The following is a 22,544-nucleotide window of genomic DNA, read 5'->3' as shown; positions in this document are numbered from 1 at the left end:
TGTGCTCTTCTAAAACTGCTATAAAAATAATTGTCATGAATTTAGTGGTTTAAGTAATGGAAATGGACTATTTCATGGTGCTGGGGGTAAAAATGAGATGCATCTCTCAGAACTGTCATTAAGATGACAGCAGAATTGTATTCTACCAGGTGCTCTAGGGCCAAGCTGCTTAAACTGTGGGTCACAACCCCATGTGGCACACCTGAGTGCGGGAGAAGTGAAAATATTAGCAAGGTGTGAAATTACTGAGCGTGCTATAACCTAAAGGAATCTCAAAATCAAATTCAGACGGACTGGGTTGGTAGTGTCTTGCATAGTATTTACGAATCTGTCTTAGTGAGGAATTATTGCTATGAAGAGACACCATGGCCACAGCAATATAAAGGAAAACATTTCGTTGGGGCCAGCTTACAGTTTCAGAGGTTTAGTCCATTATCATCATGGCGGGAAGCATGGCAGTGTGCAGGCAGTGTTCAGGCAGACATGGTCCTGGAGAGGGCACTGAGAGTTCAACATCTTGATTCAAAGGCAGCAGAAGCAGACTGTGTCTTCTACACTGTGTGTAGCTTGAGCATGTATGAGCCCTCAAAGCCTGCCTCCACAGTGACACACTTCCTCCAACAAGGCCACACCTACTCCAACAAGGCCACACTTCCAAATAGTGCCACTTCCTATGGTCCATACCTATTCAAACCACTATGGAAGCCTTGGGTTCAGTCTTCAAAGCCACATAAACTAGGCATGGTGGCACACATCAATAACCCAACAGTTGATAGATGGAAGCAGAAAGATCGGGAGTTCACAGAGTGAATTCAAGGTCAGCCTGGGCTATTTCTCAAAGAAAAAAAAAAAAAAGTGTAGTCATACTCACGTTACACTATGCAACTTTACTGAAGACTGAGTATGTAGCACTCGTACTTTAGAAGCTGTGGTTTGATCTAATCAAGAACCTATGACTGGATAGAACATAGGCCTTAGGGAAGAACCCCTTCTGTTGTTCCACTAAATGAACATATAGTCAGCCTGCCTCCTAAATCCTTGTGCACACAGATTAGTGCTGCCTCAGCCTTAGTCAGAAAAGCTTCTGTTCAGTAGATGACTGCGTGAGATAGTCATTGATGAAATAACTCCTAACTAAAAAACAAAACAAAACAAAATCTAATAACGAGGGCTAGAGAGATAGCTCAGTAAGTACAGGGGCTTGGTGGTCCTGGAGAAGCCCTGAGTTCAGTTCACACCACCAGCATCATTCCAGTTGCAGAGCAATGGGAAGCCTCTGGCCTCTGAGGGCACACATGCTCACACTTACATACCTGCCCCTTTACATGGAAAGCAAACATACTAGTGTGGTCTTCACCGAGCTCACACTGTGGGCCGACTTGTGTCATGTCTTATCTCCCCAATTAAAGAGCAAATATTTTAGCAGCAACTATAACTCAGATTTTTAAATCATCAAATGATTTTAATAAGATGTTTAAAAGAGAGTAATCATCGCCCTCTTACAAGTACAAAATGAAGACATGTCAAAGATTTTACTCAGTTCAATAATCAAAGGGAGGATCAGAAAGCTTTTGCCACATGCTCAAAGGGAAGTTGACCTACCAAAGATATAATCGATATATCATTCTACCAGAGAAATTCTATTTACATTTCCAAAAACAGAAATTATTATTTACATTATTATCCATTTTATATAACTCAGAGAGTTATAGTACAGGATAACAAAATTCAAAAGACTGGAATCTTCCCCCCTTACTCCCCATAACATACATAGTTGGCACTCACTGTACACTTGGGATTTGAATGATTGGAAGACTGATTCTATGATGGAAACAACAAATTGCCATCTAGCAAACTCTACACTAATGACGGTCTCAGGTAAGAATCCCCAGTGGATTCCACAGTCAAAGTATTTTCTTTCCTGCCAAATACTTACTAGAGTAGAGAGCCTCCAGAGTGATTAGATTTACTGCTGCCAACAATGTGGCAAATGATATTGTATGCACACCTCTTAACAGGACAAGAAGGGCCTAACATGAGGAATGCCTAATGAGGACCTCACCAGACAACAACTGGTCAGTATGCTTCAAAGATGTCTCTACCATGGAAGAGGAACAGCAGCTGAGGAACTGTCTCAGAGTAAAGGACACCAGGGCACTTGTCTGTATTGGCCAGCACCCCTACTATCAATGACAATCTCACAGCTTATTATTCTGTGGTTATGGATGGTCCATAATTGAGGAGCTCAGTGAAGGGCATGGGAAAAATTATTGAACTCTATTTGCAGCTTTCTATAAGTAGGAAATCACTTCAAAACGAAAAGTTAGAAATAAATTTTAGAGCAGGAAGAGAGAAGAGGAATTCTGACGTCACCACACTAATTGTGTTTAGGAAGACCTTACTCTTTCTTCTACCTGATGCTTCTACTTCCTTGCTGACTTCCCTGGCAAAACTTAAGCTATGGGATGGGTGACAAGTTCACCTCTGGGGTTAGCTGGACTCACAGCTCACAGGGTTACAATTTAGAAGGAGAGAGAGCAAGGTCCTGAATTCAACCGTGATTGCAAAAAGTAGCCTCTACCAGCATTCTGATTAAGATTATACACCTTATTTCAAATGTAGACTTCAAGTATTCCTAGGTTGAAATAAACAGTATTATTATTTCAAAAATCATGTTTTTCTTGAAATATTTTAATTTGAAATATAATTACACCATTTCTCCCTTCCCTTTCTTCTCTCTCCCATGTGTGACTAACCCCTTCCCCAACCTCCTCTTCTTTAACCATTTGTGCTATAAATAAATGAATACAGCAACCTACTGGGTTCCTTCAGTACATATACATTTCTTTTTTTTTTCCCGGAGCTGGGGACCGAACCCAGGGCCTTGTGCTTGCTAGGCAAGCGCTCTACCACTGATCTAAATCCCCAACCCCCTATACACACACACACACACACACACACACACATCAGTACCAAATAACCAATGGAGGTTCATCCCTGATAATGAGTCAAGAGGTACATCCTTGATAACCAGTTAGGAGGTTTGTCCCTGGTAACCAGTGGTTCATCCCTGATAACCAGTCAGGAGTTTCATCCCAGAAAAGACTGGGCAATTGTTAATTGCCTGTAGTTTTCATCGAGGTATGGGGCTCCAAGAGATTTCCACCATCTACTTGGAATGTCGGCTGTTGCTGGAATTGCCCAGGTCTTGTTAGGCAGCCATGTTGTTGAAGGTTTATGGATATAGTATTCTTAGAGAATCCATTAGCTGGATATGCTGGTGCTGGAGTAAAATTCCACACACCCAGGAGGAGGACAGAGCCAAGGCTTCCCTGGACACCTCAGTGAGATCCTAAAAATTTAAACAAATAAAACGGCTGGTGATATATCTCTGTGGTAAGTTTACCTAGCACAGATGAAGCCCTCTATTTAATGCCCATTATCTCATCAAAAAAAGTAAAAGAATGTGGAATTTTCTTTGAAGAACAAGAAACTTTGATTAACTTAAAAACTCTTGGCAGGCTAGTGACATGGTTCACTGTGGAAAGACACTTCCCACCAAATCTGAAGTCTTGCATTTGATCCCAGGATCCTCCCAGTGGGTGGAGAGAACTGACTCCACAGCGTTGCCCCCTGACCTCTGTACAAACACCTCAGCACAGCCCTATCTACACTCATAAGTAAGTAGCAATAACGTTTCTTAAAAGGCTCTTGGTTTGGGGTCACCATATTTTCCAGATGGATAAAGAGATAGAAACTGAGCACACTTAGAGCTGTAACTGAAGCCATCAAAAGGAAATTTTGAAGTCCTCGACGGAGTGGAGCAAGGACTCATCGGTTGAGAGCAAGTGTTGCTCTTGCAAAAGACTTCACTTCCAATCCCAGCACATGACCATCTCTAACTCCAGTTCCGGGAGACCGACGCCCTCTTCCGGCGTCCCCAGGGACTGCATTACATGGTGTACATACATACATACACACAAGGAAGCAGAATGCTGATTCACTTAAAATAAAAATAAAGAAATTTTTGAAAAAGCAAAGCGAAAATTGAAGGATTCCAGTTATTTACTCAACAACTTCTTAAGAAACATTTGACTTTTCAAAAAATTTGCATATGGATAATTGCTGTCAGCGCAAAACAAGCAGATGAAACAAGACAAGATGGGTACATCTTAGCAATAAAAATGCAAACAAATTGAAGTGCAAAATGGTCCAGCCACACTAATAAAGGACTCCATCACCACTTGGAGTTGCGTTTCCAACTAAAACCGTTTTGTGATTTGAAAGAACATTTTTACTGGAAGCAGCAGGGCTCTGCACCGTTATCTCAACCGTTATCTCGGCAACATCCACCACTGAAGGTTATAGTATTTCTCCCCCCCCCCACAAGGCTCTCCCACATATTCATCAGGTCAGGTGTATTCACAAGGGGCTGTGAACTGTAAAACTTAGAACAAGTTGCAAATTGTCTTAGTGGCATGGGATTCAAGCCCTTGAGAAGTGCATGGTGCCCCCGTCCTGGGGAGCCTTCCAAATGCACACTGGGTATTGTTCCATTTCCATAGCCTGGTAAGTTTAAGTGTGACATTTTTACACTTTTGATTTTTGTCTGTGGCTTGGCTTCAATTCTAGGGGAATCTTAAAACTTTAGATCAGGAGAAGGAGACTGCATGCTGTCCTTTTAAATGAGATCTGACATTTTGAGGAGCGAATGCCCTTGGCACAGAGGCAGCCTCTCTTCTTGTTCCTATAAAGGGTCTCCCGTGTCACACTGTAGGCTGCAGTGTCTGCAGCGTTTGAGCTTTCTGTGTCCCCCTAAAACCCTATCGTTTCCTGGTGCACTTCAAACGGAGTGAGGAAGGTAGCCCCTTGGTGGAGAGCATTTCAGGCCTATCCTCCACAGAGGATGTAACAGCTGCCACATTAAACAGGAAACCCATGGGTCAAAATCCAAGCTGAGAGGGAAAGGTAACAAGCTGACCTGTGGCAGGGATAATTTATGATTAAGTTAATGAATTTCTAATTAGGCTTATAAAGCCCTGAAGTCTTTCCCGCAATGGCGCATCACGAAGCCTTTATTCAGGGAAGGCTAAAATTCTTTAGATCTGGGTCATGAAGCACATTGCCACGTGGATCTACGTTGATATTGCCTCTCTGCTGGTGAAGCACTCGGAAAGGCAGAAAGACGTGCAAAGCACTGAAAAGAAACAAACAAAACAAAACAACAATCTGCTTAGACCTAATGCGATCCTTGTTGAGGATCCCCTAGGCAATTATTGTTCAATTTCTCTGATTTGTAAAAAACAGATTATTATCAGTTTAAATAATACCAGATAAATCCCCCCCCCAAAATCATTTCTATCATCCTATCTAAGGATCTTTTAAGAGTGGGTCTGATTCATAATTAAGAACATCTCAGAATTAAAAATAGAATGTTATTAAAAGTAAGGGCCTCTATTTAATTAAGTGTGCCCACTCGCCAGCACTGATCAGTGCTGCCCTTAAAGCAAGAGCAAGGGGTGGGGGAATATTAGCAAGTGGCCTCTGTGACTGGGAGTGAATCTTCATTAATTCCGAGGTGTACAGATCAGGCTGCACCTGCACAGGAGGAATGGCGTATTAATGGAGGTAGTTGGAACAATCTATTCTGAAGTACTCTAGCTCGGAAACGCATCTCCAGAGAGAGAGAGATGGAAAGCCCTGTGCTTGTGTGAAGAAATAAGACAGGAGTCAAAGATAAGTGCACATTCTGACTCCTGTTCACATGTTTAGACTTAATTAGCTTATTAAGATACAATAATATTCAAAAGGCAAAAGCTTAGAAAATTCTTTGGGGTCTGGCATTCAGGCTAGTATCCCTGCGCATAGCTCTTCCTTGACTCAGTGGACTGACACACTGTGGTCTGTATAATTACGCAAACAGCTTATGCCTGACCCCAAGCCAGCCTGAGAGCATTGACACCTGCTCTCCCTGGCTTCTTTCACTTCCCAAGAGGCCTACATCCAGCTCCTTTCCATTGCTCTCACATTAGGACAGCTTCTGGGGTTATCTGCTCACTGCCGTCTCCTGACTGCACGCTCAGTTTGGACATGACCCTACCACATAACTAAAAGAATGATTTTAGTCTTTGCTCTCTTTCCTGCCGAAGGGTCATTCAATCTTGAAACAAAAAACTAACCTTGAACAAAAGGATACTTTGATAATGATCCCTAATAATGTGGATCTCTCGGGGAGCATAATTTCAGAAAGATTTATTTTCAATGGATTGCTTCATTTTATTCTTTGAAATGCCCTTAGGGGGAAAGAACTACCTATATCCCCACTTTACAGATCAATAAGCCGAGGCCCAGAGTTTTCCAGGACAATCTAAAGTCTGATGGGGCCTGACTTTTAAAACAGTGTCTCTCTGACATAAAAGACCTATTCATAACTCCTTCATTCAGACTTGAAGACTCACCATACCTATCTCTTTCTCTAAATTTTCAATGTACTTTAGATATTGACTTAAAAATAGCAAGTTATTACCGCAGACTCTGACACCTACAAATGCACGGTACCCAGCATCTCTGTGTCCTTGCTTATAGCAAAAGGAATGACCAAATGGTTCTCATTTGCATGATGCAGTCATCAGCCAGTGTCATTAAACTGTCCCTCTTGAAGTGACGCCTCCCACTCTTCCCAACTGCTACTAAACATCAGGCAGAGAGACTGCGGCTTAATACACTGGCTCTCTGGAAGAAAACCTCCTACGAAAACTCATTAAAGAAATCAGAGAAGAGACATGTTGTAATTTTAGGACCATGATGAGTCTATTTTAAATCAGGTGGGCCTGTACTCATGTAATTTGCCGAAATGCCTCAAAAAAAAATCAAAGAAAAATAAAAATGCAATGAGGGTTTAGAATAATGTAAAGTGGAGTGATAGGCATACTATTTGAATTGCTACTGATAAATTAAAATTGTTGTTAATCATTAATCACCCAAATTGCATTCACACTGCTGAGGTATCTTCCCACACTGTGTTGGGAGACAGTACGTTTGCAGGCTGTGCACCATGTTGATTATTTTGAGTTTTAGGGTTTTTTTTTTTTTTCATAAAATGGGGAGGAGTTCTGATCAACTCCTGCCTAACCCATGAGAAAATGGACTTTCCTGTCCAGTCCTAGATAACATTTTAAGGGCCAGCTCAATTCCTTGGTGATTTCCTGGGATGGGTGTTAGCTACAGTTTGTGCTAAAGGAACTCAGATCCTGAGAGATTAAATCCCAGAGGATTTCAACCCTGCTCTCTCTCTTGTGTCACCTCTTGACCCTGACAGAGCCTCTCCTCATCTCTATCTACACAGGTACTTTGTGGCCTATGTGGGGTAGCATCCTAAATGTGAATTCTCCTAAATATAAACGGATTTAACACACTTAACTGGTGGACAGTGCAGCTTAGCAACCCAGACTGTGCTCCTCTAGCAGGATAGACAGGAGCTCCGGGTCACTGTACCACACCAGTGTCAGAAGTCAACCCTAGAAGAAACCAAACTTCAAAGTAGGACCTCTCTCTCTCTCTCTCTCTCTCTCTCTCTCTCTCTCTCTCTCTCTCTCTCTCTCTCTCTCTCTCTCTCTCCCTCTCTCTCTCTCTCTCCTCTTCCCTCTCTCTCTTCTCTCTCTCTCTCCTCTCTCTTCTCTCTCTCTTCCCTCTCTTCTCTCTCTCTCTTCCCTCTCTCTTCTCTCTCTCTTCCATCTCTCTCTCTCTCTCTCTCTCTCTCTCTCTCTCTCTCTCTCTCTCTCTCTCTCTCTCTCTCTCTCTCTCTCTCTCTCTCTCTCTCTCTCTCTGTTTGCAGCATCAAAGATCAGACACAAGGTTCAATATATTTAGGCAAACACTCTACCACTGAGCCATATACCAGACCTCAAAATATGATTTCTACGAAAAATATATCCCATTTTTATTTAAGTAGAGCTCCAAATCTTAGTCAGCCCATCATAAATCAGGGGACTATTTATGTTTGCCTAAAACATTCTTATAGGTCTCCCAGGACTCAATGATATATCATTGTCACTAGAAAGCCTTTTCTGGATTCCTCTGACTGGACTGGCACTGAGTGCCTCTTATGTTTGTTACCATAGTCCAGTCACTCGCTCCACCACAGCACTTTACATTGTGTAATCGTTGCTTGTTGTATTAGTCATTGTTCTGTTCCTGCACTGACCTGACATACAAGACAAGAAGGGTTTAAGGAATGGTTTATTTCAGCTTAACTTCAACAGGACATATTCTGCCCTCATAGTGAAGGTATGGCCAGCAAGAGTAGAAGACAGCTGGTCACCTTGCATGGGCTGTGAGAAAGCACAAATGAGTGGGAGAGATCTGTAAGCAAGTTAGCACCTCCTCAAGGTTCAACAGCCTTCAAAACAGCACTGCTAGCTGGAGACCAAGTATTCAAACTTGCAAGCCTTCGGAGAGCACTCTACAGTCAAATCATTCTCCAGATCCCCACCCCGACACCTGACTATAATTATTTTCGTTAATAAGGATTCTAGTCTATTCAGTATTTTATCCCCTGTGTCTAACACAGTGCCTAGCACATCAGAGGAAACCCCTAATAGTATATCCAGAGATCAAATGAAAGGGTGTCGACTCTGAAGCCCACAAGCACTACTTCTGTGGGTTAAGTGGTGTTCTAGCCTACAGCAAATCACTGCTCGGGTCAAACACTGAGCAGAGACCAAAAGGAACTCAGCATTCAGAACGCATTTGCATAGTTCAATTCAGGTAGAGTCCTCAAGGGTCTGAGGCAATTATTTCAGAGCAGGGCATGAGCTTTCTCATATTTCAAATCAATTAAGACTTTGTCAATAACACGGCAGTTCAGTTCTAATATTGAAAACACAATTATTTCCTCATTATTGAAATAGAGGGAAAGGATGCTACTTACTTAACAGTAGCACAACTAAAATGCTTTCAAGAATAGTCCACTGACTGCTCACCATTCTGAAACTAGACAAGTGCAAGGCTTTCTCTTCTTTTAAAGAAGTCCTGTGCGTTGCAAGGTTGCCAGGGCAAAAATAAAGGATATGAAGAAGTCTCTTTTTTTACCTTGAGAAATGCCAACGCAATGAGGCCTTAGTTGATAAAGGCACCTAAGAACACCAAATGGTGAGGACAGGGGTGACACAGTAGAACAAGTTACACTGACACTGAAAACAGAAAGGAGAAGAGGTCACAGGAAAAGGTGACAATGAACATCAAGTTCAAAGGCTTTGATCTTTGAAGCTCTGCTCCTCTTTCCTTACCCGTGTTCCCCTTGGGTATACAAAATGATAATCCAATTATTGACTCTATGCAAATGTCTCTTGTGACAGACAAGCTAATGTCACTTCAAAGACACCCACGTTCCTGGAGCACAAGCTAGAACAGGTTTTCTCAAATGGTTCAAATGGATTATGCACATGGGCAGAGCTCTGGGTGGGACCAATGTAATCACAGAGATCCTTATAAATGAAAGAAGTTGGAAGCAACAATTGGGGGAATCTATAAAAATGCTTGCTGCTTTATATCTTGAAGAAGGATCTAGAGGCCAACAAATGCAGGTAGTACCTTGAGGAGAAAAATACAAGATCGTTTCCCTGGGTTGCAGAAGGACAGCCCTCAATCATCCTATCCTACATACAGATCTATGCCATTTAGTCTTGCTTTTCAATTTGATCAACTTAGAATGAAAAGTAGAGTAGACTTCTGAGTTTGTCTTCAAAAATGTTTCCAGAGAGAAATAAAGGGGAAGGTACACCCTGAATTTGGGCAGTACTTTCCCATAAGTCAGGAACTTGAATGGGATGCAAAAGGAAGGAAGAGAAGCCCAAAAAAATATTCTTTTTTTTTCTCACTGATACTATTCTTTAATATAATAATACTTATTATTAAGAAAATATGGGGAAATGTCAATGTAATGAAAATAAAATTTAGTATAAAAAAATAATTTGTAACAAGCCAGACAGAAAATGCTTTACTGTGTTGAAGGCAAAGGCACAAATGTGAATTAAGTGATTGTTCCTCTCTGGTTACTAGACTTTTCTGGAATGTTGCAGAATACAGTCCAGGCAGCCAGAGGTCAGGCTCAAAATCAGTGGTGCTAGAGCAGAGGCTAGCCAGTCCATCTCTGGACATTTCCATTAGGAAGTGTTCACATGCTATGTAAGCACTCTGCTCTGCCACACTCTCCTCACCATGATGCAATAAAACCTCTGGGTCTGTGAGCCAAAATAAACATATCCTCCCTTGAATTGACGTTCTTGGGTATTGGGTGACCATCACGAATACCGTAACACAGTCTACCTGTGGTGCATGGCAGCCATGGTGATAATGGACTAAGTCCCTGAACTGTAAGCCAGTTCCAGTTAAGTGTTTTCTTTTATCAGAGTTGCAGTGGTCATGGTGTCTCTTCACAATAAGACCCTAAGATACTCCCTGCATAGTTGTCTATCCTGCCTTTCTGGGTTGAGCCCAAATGTTCATAATTCTTCAATGTTCTTCTCCCTTCTTGCCAGTTTTAATGCTTCCCAACCCGCCACAGTGAGATGCACCGTGATGAAATCCCACCCACACATACTGTTATTGCCCCCTTTGTCATGATCCCAAAAAAGAACTCCAATTTTTAAAGAGTTAAATTCTAACAAAAAATTTAAGACAACTTACATGGGTATATGAATAATCAAAGAGAGGTGATATGGGAAGGGAACCCTTTGTACCCTTGACTGAATCATTAGGCAAAAAGGATGGGGTTTTCCAGTAATAGTGAGTCTTCATCGGATAAGCTGATCCAAGGAGTTTTCAGACCTGAAAAGATGTGGTTTCCATAGTTACAGAAAGTGAGAAATATTGGTAGAGAAATGAAGCGAAAATGATCTTTCCAGAAATATTCTAAAACCTCCGTTCCTTACCATGCCTCAAGCTCTCTCATGTCACTCAGCCATGATTGCTAGCAACCCTATTCCCAGGATGTGGGTATGGTACCCACAAGGGTGTGCCTTCAGTCTGTAACAGGAAGAATCAGGATACAAGGGCCCAGTGATTCCCTGAGACAAAAGTTCTTGCCAGGTAAGAGTTGGTGCATGGAAGGTCCAGCTGACCCAGTTAAGGCAGCATTTCATCCTGTGTAAGTTGTGGAGAGAATAAGATATGTCAGACAAATCTCAGCTCGATAGAGAATCTCTCTAAAAGGCCAAACTCTTAGAAAGCAATAAGGAAGAGTGCTTCACTTTTTACTGACAGCATGTCACTCTCCACAAGAAGCGTCTTCGCCTGGGCAGTCTCAGGACACCAGATACTGCCTCTGTCCTGATGTGCCCTGCAACCCGTTTCTCTCCATGTTGGGTTTTAGAAAACTCTGTGTGTGGAGACACCTGTTCTGTTGTGATCTTGATAATTTCCTGTGCTCTTTCCCAAAGCTGAGTATCTCCTAAGTATCAATCGTCCCTGGGGGTCATCAAAATGAACATCCCACTATCTCTGGAAACTATCTGGCTTTTCATTGCTAGGACAAAAAAAATACTGAGAAAACAATGTAAATGGATAAATTGTTTACTTTGTTATGGTTTCAAAGCTTTCAGGGAGGGTTCATTCTATGTAACCTGAAAGCAGACAAAGAGAACACTGAGCTCTTGGAATTGCTCCCACTGCCAGTCTCTTCTACCGGGCCAGATGGCATCATCTATACTCAGAGTTTGGCTACCCCTTAGTTAAGCTCAGTACTATCTGGAGATGCTTTCATAGGCTCACCCAGGGGTGTGCTTTCCTAATCCCTAGGCACTTTTCAACCCAATGAAACTGACAATCATGATTCACCAGTACAGTCACTGGTGGAGCGCTTCAGTTACTGGGTCCCAAGAGTTACCTCGGCATCTGTGGATTCTGTAAACAATGCTAGGCTAACCAGGGGAATAGGCTGGTTGTGACTAGCCCACCAGAGTATATTCTAACTTAGACTCATTTTTATTTTGCCATACTAGCCAGTGTCTGTGTGTATTTGCTGAAGCCAAGCAGTGCTTTTTGATCGTTGATTTTAATATTAGTCTCAGCCCAGCTTCATAAATGTAACCACTGAAAATGCATACAAACAAATAAGTGTTTTAGTGGCGAGATCCCTTTCTCCTCTCCTTTCTCCCTTTCCTTCATGCTCTCTTATTGATCTTAATCAGCCCATGCTTGCCCCTTTCTAGCTCCAAAGGCAGTTTAAATGAGCACATGCATCAGAAAGCCGCCAGTACCGGTATTTGAAACATCAGCATTCGTATCATGATAAGTGACTATCCAAGAAGTGGTCTGAACAGGCCCATCGTGTGCCGCTCTCCCTTGTTCTCTCAGGAAAACTTCATCAGTAAACCACACGTCCAGTAGCTAGGGCTGCTGAGGCCCTGTAAGCCATATCGAGTCCCATTTGAAGGGACTCCCTAATCAGTGGAATTGTAGGAAAATCTCTGTCCTTGTCGGAAAATTAAACTAAAGAAGATATTTCATTAAGTGATTCCCATTCAGAAGAGGTACTTTCTTGAGAGTGGACTTCTGACTGATTAATCTCAATCTCAATTCTGTTGACAAGGTTAAAGCCTTGGAGGAAATCAGGACAATAGAAACTATCATTTCAAAAACATAATGTACACTGGTAGATAAAATGTCAAACTGGGCCAGAGAGTTTGCAGAGCGGGGGGAGGGGGGGTATATACAAGGTCAAAAGAGCCAGCTTCTAGATATTGATTTATTTAGCAGTTTGCTTATAGCCACCTGTGTTTTCACTTGCCACCTGAAGCAGAATAACTTGGAGAAAATAGCTGAAACAATGTGTCATTGTCTTCAACAACCTGGTGACTGCACTGAGGCTTCTGCGAACTCTGGCTAGCTTACTCTCCCTGCCTGGTGGTTTTAGAATGAGAGTACAAACTCAACCCAGCATTTACAGCCTTCAGGAGCTGTCCTGGCTTTGATCCATGGGCAACATCTCCTCTCTTCCGCTTGCATTGGCATTGGAACGCTTATTGCAAAAAGATTCCCTCAACAAAATGGAAGACATGTAGCAATCAGGCTGAAGCAGGTAGGGCAGAGAAATCTCCCAGGAGTCACATGGCAGGCTTCCGTGGGATGAGATCCACAGTGCACAGTCACAGCCAAAATGCCCAAGAAACTGCTTAGAAAAGCGGTCCCCTCAGCCGCGTGCCCCGGAAGCGCTGATTTCTCAAGATTGGCTTCTGTAAATGGGTCAGAGAGGATATAAAATGCCGTGGTTTAACTCAGTCATAAAATATCCATTTAAATTCTGAACCGCTCCTTGGAGGATCGTTCTAGTTTTCAGTGAATTTCTAGTTTTAAACTGGAAACCGTCATTGTTTAATTACATTGCTTCTGCTTATGCCCCTAGATGTCACGTGGCACATACATTGTTACTTTTTAAAGACATTCACAATTCAGTTTATTCTATGAATTTAGGGAAATATTCACAGGACTGTTTCTGACAACTGCTTTAAGTTTAAAACTTATTCAGGTCTATTGGTACCAGTTTATAATCCCAGCTACCTGTGAGTCCAAGACGGGAGGATCAAGAGAAGAGACCCTGGATGTTTGGTAGAGGAATTCACCACCAACATGAGCAATTTTGTGAAACATCTCATAGCAAGTAAGGGCTAAGCCGGTGCATTGTGGTAGAGCAAGCAGGTATCTAGGATGTCTGAGGTCCTCAGTTTAACTCCCAGGGACACACACACACACACACACACACACACACACACACACACACACACAATGAAAAAATACTCATTCTAACCATCATGTATTCTGATCAGAATTGATATATAAAAGGAGAGCTGCTCTTGTGTCCTATTCAACTTTATATCACCAGTAACTAATTTCCTTACCCAGAATTCCACCTGCCATGAGAAAACTATCCTCTATACAAAACAAAGGATAGCCTATGTCCATCAGGAGGAATTGACTCTGTAGCCCAGAGGACTATCATCAGAAAGGGTAAACATGCTCCCACATACATGCAATCCATAAATAAAACATTTCACAGTGAGGCAAATTTCTTTCAGGGTAGCCATTCTCCCAGAAAACAATAGGTGCTTGCAAGAGCTCAGGTACAGGAGTGTTTTTGATAGGCCTCAGTAATGTTTTCCAAACCTATCTCCAAAGAGCAATAGTCCCCCTGCGATATTATAGATGTTTTTTAAAATTTCATTTCAATAAACATAAAAGCTTAGAAAATTCTCACTTTATTCTAGAACTTTGCTATGGTAATGTGAGTTGGAACTTCCCGTCGGTGAACTGTAACATACATATTCTCCAGACTGATTTGACCAAAGAACTTATTCATAGTGTCTGCGTGCATCTCATGGGGTCTCTCGTGCCTCAAGGAACACGGATCGGAAAGGACTGCATTTGTTTACGATGACAAAGCCCATGGAGCAGTAGTTACAAACGAGGGCCCAGAGACCATCATTCTAAGCAATCCTGTTATCTGTGCTTTTGCCATCGAATGCCCAGCAATGATATCCAATGCTTTCTACGCCAACTCTCAGACTTCTAGAAGCCATCAGAAGTGGCAGGTCCAAGCCAAGCGACAAACAATTGTACCCACCAACATCATTTGGGAGCATTCTCAAGATCCCTTCCTGGCCTGCTTCTCGGATTTTATGCAATTGTATATTCTCCGTGCCAGGACTATCTGGCTGTACATTTAATTTCCAGTTTTGTTTCAGAGCCCTGTCATTTCATCAATCAGAGCAATTCCATCTGCTAAAATGCTGACAAATCCAGCCGCTTTGTCACTTCCAATCAATTCACTAATGTTTCCACGCTCTGTTTCAATTAGCAGCCTATTCTTTGCACTGTTTGATGACTTATACTACCTACTGTCTGCAGATTAAAAAAATCAAATTACACATTGCTTTGTCCTTGACATTAAAAAAAATCCTTTCCTCTTTACCAAATTATTTCTATTTAGCACGTTTACCCCTCTTAAGTTAAATTACACTCCGCCACACTGAGAAGTAAGAGGTTCAATTGTTACACAAAGAATGGAGCTGTGCCGCCCTTGACATTCACTTGGTCCTGGTGCTCTTACTCAGAAGTCAATCTTCTCTCATCTAGGGCTTCTATTGTTGTGAGGTTTTTCAGCACCTTTTGCTAAACACCTACCTGAAGCGTTATTTATTTAACCGTGATCCCTTACTCATTTCATTTAATTCGCCAACTACGATACCTATATTTTCCAGTGTCTGCAGCTCTTGACTCTGAGATGTAAGGAATGAGTTAGACATAACCATTCTTGGTGCTGGTTACATTATCACTCAACACCACCTCCCCCCAAGCAAGTAGCCATTTGAATGGTGTTTTCAAGCACATCCACCGCCGCTTGCTTTCTCGTCCTCTGAAAAGCCATCTATGTTTACCTATTTTAATTATATAAAGTTGTATAGGTTTTTTTTCTTAGAAAATGCAGAAATAGCATAGAATTCTGACTGTCCTTTCCCATGCTCTGTGTCACAACTGACAGCGTGACACTTTCACAGCCTAAAGCAATACAGCAGCGGTACTGTGGGTCATATTTTTAACTTTAATAACAATCTGGAATTGCCTGCAGCCTGCCTTATTTCTGGTCTTGCTGATTTCTCGGGGACCTGTGATAACACAGCTCCCAGTTGCCTGTCTAATCTGCCTTCTGCCTTCTTTTGTATTTTCTTTTGATGTAGTTTTTCACGGTTATCGGGTCTTGCAGCAAAGTAATCTGAATCTATAGTTCCACCGTCTTCGGGGCATTCCGAGGACTAGAATTAGCTTCCAATCTGCGTGCTCTCACAAGTGTCTACTTTTCCCTGTGACCAGCCTTGAAATCTTCGTCAGCTTTAATCTTTTTTAGACATTTAAGAAAAAAAAAACATCAAAACATGGCTTGCCAGTAGAAGTTCTTCTTCCCTTCAGTATAACAAGACCCCATTTGGATTGTGCTTAGAAGATGAGGTCGTCATCCGTTGCTTAGAGATTTGTTAAGTGTTTACAGTGAGTACACATGTGCCTAGTTGTTCAGAGAACGTTTAGTGGGCACCAACTTTACCCATTACTTTTCTCTAGCTGGACCTGAAAAAGTCAGCTTAAGAAAGAAAGGCCTTATTTTGGCTCATAATTTGAGGGTGCAGCTAACCAGAGAAGACACGACAGCAAAAGCAGCCGTGGAACCAGGAGGATTAGGCAGCAGCATGTCCACGGTCAGAAAGTAGATTGATAAATATTGCTACCCTCTTCCCTCTTTTACTTTTTCTCTCTTTGTGTTCAATCCAGGGCAACAACCCATGGGGTGGTGCTCCCCACATTTAGGGTGTGTCCTCCCACTTCAGTTAAGCATCTCTGAAAAGGCATTCCCTTACAGACACACTTAGAAATTGTTCTCCAAGGGGACCCAAATACAGTCAAGTGACTGAGGTAGCAACTATGTGGCAAGTGCTATCTCTCTCTCAACCTGTACAGTTGAGCACAGAGTTCACAACTTTATAGTGTTTCTTTATTCATATTCTCTGACTGCTAGAAAGCATGTCTCCTTGTGGAGAATTTTATAGACTCCTCTGTACTGGCTGGTTTTGTGTGTCAACTTGACACAAACTGGAGTTATCACAGAAAAGGAGCCTCAGTTGTGGAAATGCCTTCATGAGACCCAGCTGTAAGGCATTTTCTCAACTAATGGTCAAGGTGGGAGGGCCCAGCCCATTGTGGGTGGGGCCATCCCTGGGCTGGTGGTTCTTGGGTTCTATAAGAAAGCAAACTGAGTAAGCCACGGGAAGCAAGCCAGTAAGTAACATCCCTCCATGACCTCTGTATCAGCTCCTGCTTCCTGCCCTGCTTGAGTTCCAGTCCTGACTTCCTTTGGTGTTGAACAGCAATGTGGAAATATAAGCTGAATAAACCCTTTCCTCCCCAACTTGCTTCTTGGTCATGATGTTTGTGCAGGAATAGAAACCCTGACTAAGACATCCTCCCATTGTAGTTCTTTATCTAAAATGTTCTAGAATAAATATAACATTCCTCTTACACCAGAGAAACTTGGGCGTCCCACACATTCTCCAGACTTCTCCATTTAAGACATCTGCAAACTCGATGGAAAGATCTTCCCCACTTAGTCTCCAAACCATTACTGCAGCTTGAACACATCACAGAGTTATTTCAGCCTGTTAAGATCCAACCTACAAACAGAGATGCTCAGAGTACACACCTTTTCCTTACCCCTTATACCTGAGTTACCTATCTTGTATCCCAAGATGAAGAGAAAGCATCACGATTTGGGGGATATAGTTCTGTGATACTAAGTTACATTCCAGTCGTGTGGAAGATAATGAGGTGCTTTGAGAGGAATAGTCACAGAATGTGTGTTGAGCGCTTTGGTAGCAAACAGAAAACCAGACCTGAGGTCTACACTGTAAAGACAAAATCATTTCACATACCATGGAGTGAGTTAGCCAAAATATCACTGCAGAGATTTCCTTGATGCCTTGCATTGTTTCAAGGTGACAACGGGAGCACCCAGCTCTCCCAAACAAGACAACTTTCAAAGTAGAAAGGCACGAAACTGAGCAGAAGAGGAGAAAGCAGTTTGTTGTACCTTATCAGAAAGGCTTCTCATAAAGCCAGATGAATCCTAAGCCCTCCTAGTTTTCAGAGTGGGGTTCCCAACAGCCACTCCTACTGCTTCCGAGGATTTAGTAAAAATTTGAACCCCCAGACTCTATCAGAAGAAACTCTGAAGTTAACAAAAACCTCCAGGTAGTTCTGGTACCTGCTAAGTGCTATTCTCATCAAAGCAGAGTTTCTACATTCAGAGGGGTAGTTCTGTAGCTATTCAGAACAGGACATGCTTTGGTCTGGAGTAGAGTGGGGCTGATGATGATCAGAAAAGGAGGAACAAGTGGTAATAAAGAGTGAAAGTGGAGAAAACAAAGACAGAGCTATGGAATGGGAGCAAGAGGCCCAAGTTGCCATGGGTATGGGAAGAATCAGACCTCGAATCTGAAATTACTGATTTTTGCAGATTAGAGGGAGCTAATACAACTAATAAACAGCTGGAGGAAATCAGTGTTCTCGTGAAAAATAGGCTTGATTATTCTACTTCAAATGTAATTTAAGAGTGTGATAAGTACCATATCATGACACATTTGCCGAAAAGCGATTCCACACTGCAAAAATCAGTAGCTAATTAGAACTTCAGTAAAACGCCAGATTTCATACAATGTGTGAGGTGGGTAAAGAAGGTTATTTATCAAAATGCAAATTATGGCTTTCGCATCTCTTCTTCTAAACTGGTTTTGCCTCTGCAGAGCAGCAATTTGTTTTCCTTTTCTTTTTGTCTCGAAACAGGATCGTACTCTTACTCTGTAGCTCAAGCTAATCTTCACTCTCAGCCTGCCTACCCAAGTCCTAGAACTATCAGTGTATTGTAATGGAACTCACTCAGTTCCATCCAGCATAGGATTATTTTCCTATGCTTACTTTCCAGCCGTCTACACTACCAAGTACAACGGTAACTAAGCTCAGAGGCCTGCTGCACCTTTGAAATCCAACCAGCAGGACTAGAGAAATGCTATCCTAAAAACACAGTGATCTTCAGACTTAGTACAAGAGAATATACACCAGTAGTGTATATTCACACCAGCAGTGTATATTCACACCAGCAGTGTATATTCATGCCAGCAGTGTATACTCACACCAGCAGTGACAGCGTGTACAAGACCCGCACAAGATCAAGCCAGACAAAATCTTAGCATGGGTGGGGAAGGGAGCAGGAAGTTCCACCCCTAGGTGAGGTGCTATTGGCAGATGTCAGCAGCTGGGAGAGGCAGAGTCGGTTTGCTTCCTCTGCATGTGTTCTCTGGGAGGCTACTCATACTTCAGTAGGAAATCCATACATGCATTGCAGCACCAAGTGGACTTAGTGGGGAAAGAGGGGTGAACAGAACACAAGAAATTTGCAAATTGAAATATAATTTTTCTGAATTAGATTAGAGTATATGTGAGGGGTACAGTCTGAAGACTTCTTGCCTCTCATCCATGCCTGAATTCAAGCCATGAAAGACAAGACCCCAGCAGGAGCCTCCCCGGGAGAGTCTAGCCGGGCCCAGGGCTCAAATATGCAGCTGGTACTGAGGACATGGGGCACATGGAGGAATCACCTTCTCTCCTGCATTCAAAAGATGGGATGGGTGAAAGAGCAAGCAGACTTGGTACAAAAGAAAAACTAGAAGAGGAGAATGGAGGAGAAGGGGAAAAGAAAAGAAAGAAATCAAGGACTTTGAAAGCCATTCCATTTCAATCTTACCAAAGGGAAACTCTGCCACTAGTTAAGTAATGATTTAGTCATTACCGTGACTCTCAGAAAATAATTTATTCCCTCTTTTTGTATTATTGTTGTGTTTTACAAAGTAAATGTTCAATAGAGGCCATTTGAATGAATTAATTCTTGTTGCTTTGCTGATAATAAAACATATTTTAGCTAATGAATATTTATTCTGACGATTCTTATTCCAGTTCCTCCTCCGCAGTCTATTCAATATGCCAGAGAGAGGGAAAGGCTCAGTCTTCTTCCAGACTTAACACTTCCAATGCCAAGGGCTCCTCCTTCTATCCTACATACATACTTCTCTCTGCTTGCTTTACGAGATGCCTGCTACTTCCTAGAACACATTTTATGTTAGAGTCCACCATGATGCTTCTCAAATGCACGCTCATTCAACTTCCTCCTTTCCCTTTGAAGCACGTCAAGAACGGAGAATTGTATTCATCTCTCCTCTGACATCACTGGACTCCAACCGTCCACAGAAATCGGAATTGTTTTGACGCTCTGACTGTTAACAGGTGTGGCTATGTGTGGCAATTCCTGTCAATAGTTTTCGCAAGAAGCACACCTGTGGGTGCTGTAAAATCCTGCATAACCTTCACAGGCTGTCAAACGGTGCTTTCTTGGAGTTATATCATTTTGTGAACAACTGCAAAGTCCTGGGTGAAGTCACAGGTGGCCTTAGAGGCATTCTTTAGGAAGCCATTCCTGATTTGACAGGCTACAATACGCATGTGCTATGAGTGGGTTTGCAGTTCGTAAGATGTGGATGACAGCAGCCAATGTATTCCGCACAAAGAGAACAATTTATAGTCAAGTACGCTGTATTGATTTCCTACAGGACTTTTCATGTCAAGAGGAAATCAGGAAGCCCTCAACACAGACAGCACCAGTCCTGCTCAACGTCAAGGGCCTCAACTCGAAGTTCTTGAAAGGCACAATTGAGTTGAGTTGCTACTGAACTCGTGTGGAAGGTGGCCCCAAATCTCTGGTGCAGCTGACACTTCTCTTCATTCTCCAGCAAACTGACAGGAGCTGCTGTGTTCGCTAACCCTAATCCTCCCCAGTGGAGTCCGTCTTTACTCATACACATGCCTCCCACATTCAAGGCTTCGTCAGAGCTGTTCAACAGCAGTAATGATTTGAGAATGATATCAAGACTCACATTTTATATCAGAGCCCAACAGGAGAAGAAACCTACTCAATCACATAAAAATGTCCAATTGGCTGAAAGGTTCTTAAGAAATCTGAGTTTGAAAGGCGACTCTGACCCCAGGCCCTATTCTTCATTGTTTGCATCCGCTGCATCTGGATGTTGCCAAATATAATTGAGTTCATTTCTCTCATATCCCACGGCCTCCGTACCTCAGCCCAGACTCTGCCCACTCTCCTAGATGGTTGTGACAACAGTTGACAGGTCTCCTTGTCTTGAGCTTTTCTTCTCTGTAATTTGTTTTCCCTCCATTTTGCAATTTGTGCTATCTTCAGAAAACAGTTTTGTCCAAAAACAAATCCACACCCTTCTCACCTGGCTTTTAAGCTGTGCATATCTAGCCCCCTCCTTTCCATTCAGCATCTATAAAAGGGATGCTTGTCTACGTACCACAAGCACAAAGGTTGCAGGAAGGGGCAAGTGTGGTAAGAAGTCCCTAGTTCTAAGAATAGAACGAAATACAATCCTTCCCAAAAGTAATGCTCCTCTAGTCACACTGTAGACATATGAGTGCTGTGGCCACCAATCAGGTGGGGCACACTGTCAAGTCCACAGAGCACCATGAAGACAGAATGAAGGGGAGTTTAGTGGTCCCCTTGGTCCTGACATCACAAACACATTCCACCCATTGGTCCCCAAGCACAGTAACTAGAAACCTCTCCTGAAGCCATCCAAGCCAGTCCACTACCCACAACACACGTTCCCTTTTGCTATGCTGCAACTTCCTTCATCGGATCCCCTCTCTAAACGTTGTCTCTACACCCTTCTCATTCTCCCCTATCCAACCAGCCATGCTCACATCCTACATCTCCATGAGGTTCTCCCCGATTCTTCCAGTGGGGTTAATCTGCTTCATTTCCTCACTTTAATGGCATTAAATTTTTATCCAGATATGTAACATGATTACTTATTTAGGGAACAATTTTTTTCCATTTAAATTTTCAAAACCTTAAGCAGAAGGATTATACATTTCTCATTTTACCTTTGGGTTTCTCCAAGTTCCTACGCTTAGTGGGTATTGGGGTATGGAAGAAAAAGTGGGAGAAGAAAAAGAGAGTTTCAGGCCACAGAGCACATTTGGTGTTTGGTTCAGGTTAGAAGCTGAGAAAACTCACTTGAAATACAGAAGCTTAAAAATTAAAGCTCTATTTTCTGAGTACTCAGGGAGGCAGCCAGTTCATTCCCAAAGGGAGATTGTACAACATTTTTAAAGGATGGGAACACAAGGCAAGGGATGCAGAGGAATGAGCTTCAGTGCTATCCAATCGTATTTTGACTTTATGGTTAAACAAGGGAGTGCCCGTTGGAGATCTGGCTCAGACATTGATTGCTCTTCCATAGGTCAGTGAGTTCAATTCCCAGAAACCCCATGTTGCAATCATCTGTCATGGTATCGAATGCCCCCTTCGGGTGTGTATGAGGACAGTGACATTGTACTCACATAAAATAAGATCTAAAAACAAAGCACTTGGAGAAATAAGGTAAGTGTTTGTTCGTAGGCCTAAGAACATGAACTTGTTTAACCCTGCTAGCAGTGTGGAGACATTATCCTTGAGATAGCTAGACTCAGACAACTGTTCACAACAACAGAAGCTGTTGGGAAGTTCCTAGCTTCCCTGGGACCTGGGATCTTGAATCAATCATCCTCCTTGTGATTAAATGGAGTCTGAAAATGAAATGGTAGTACTTAGTATAAGTTCCTTTTGCTTGTTCCCAACACTGGAAGTCACAGGGGACTTTCAGCAGCCAGTCTCGCCTTCCACCTTGCTGAGACAGTGTCTCTGTAACAAACCAGTGAGCTTCCAGGAGCTCCCTTTTGCCTCACTACCTCACCACAGGAGTACTTGTACTACAAATACATGCTACCACATCTGGATTTGTACATGGACTCTGAGGTGTTGAACTCAGGTAGTCAAGTTTGCATGGCTATAGCCTTGACCCTCTGAGTCATCCCTACCACCTCCCCAAGTGCCC

The sequence above is a fragment of the Rattus rattus genome, chromosome 4 (assembly GCF_011064425.1).
Source record: "Rattus rattus isolate New Zealand chromosome 4, Rrattus_CSIRO_v1, whole genome shotgun sequence".
Taxonomy (NCBI): Eukaryota; Metazoa; Chordata; class Mammalia; order Rodentia; family Muridae; genus Rattus; species Rattus rattus.
This window is presented reverse-complemented; position numbering follows the sequence as displayed.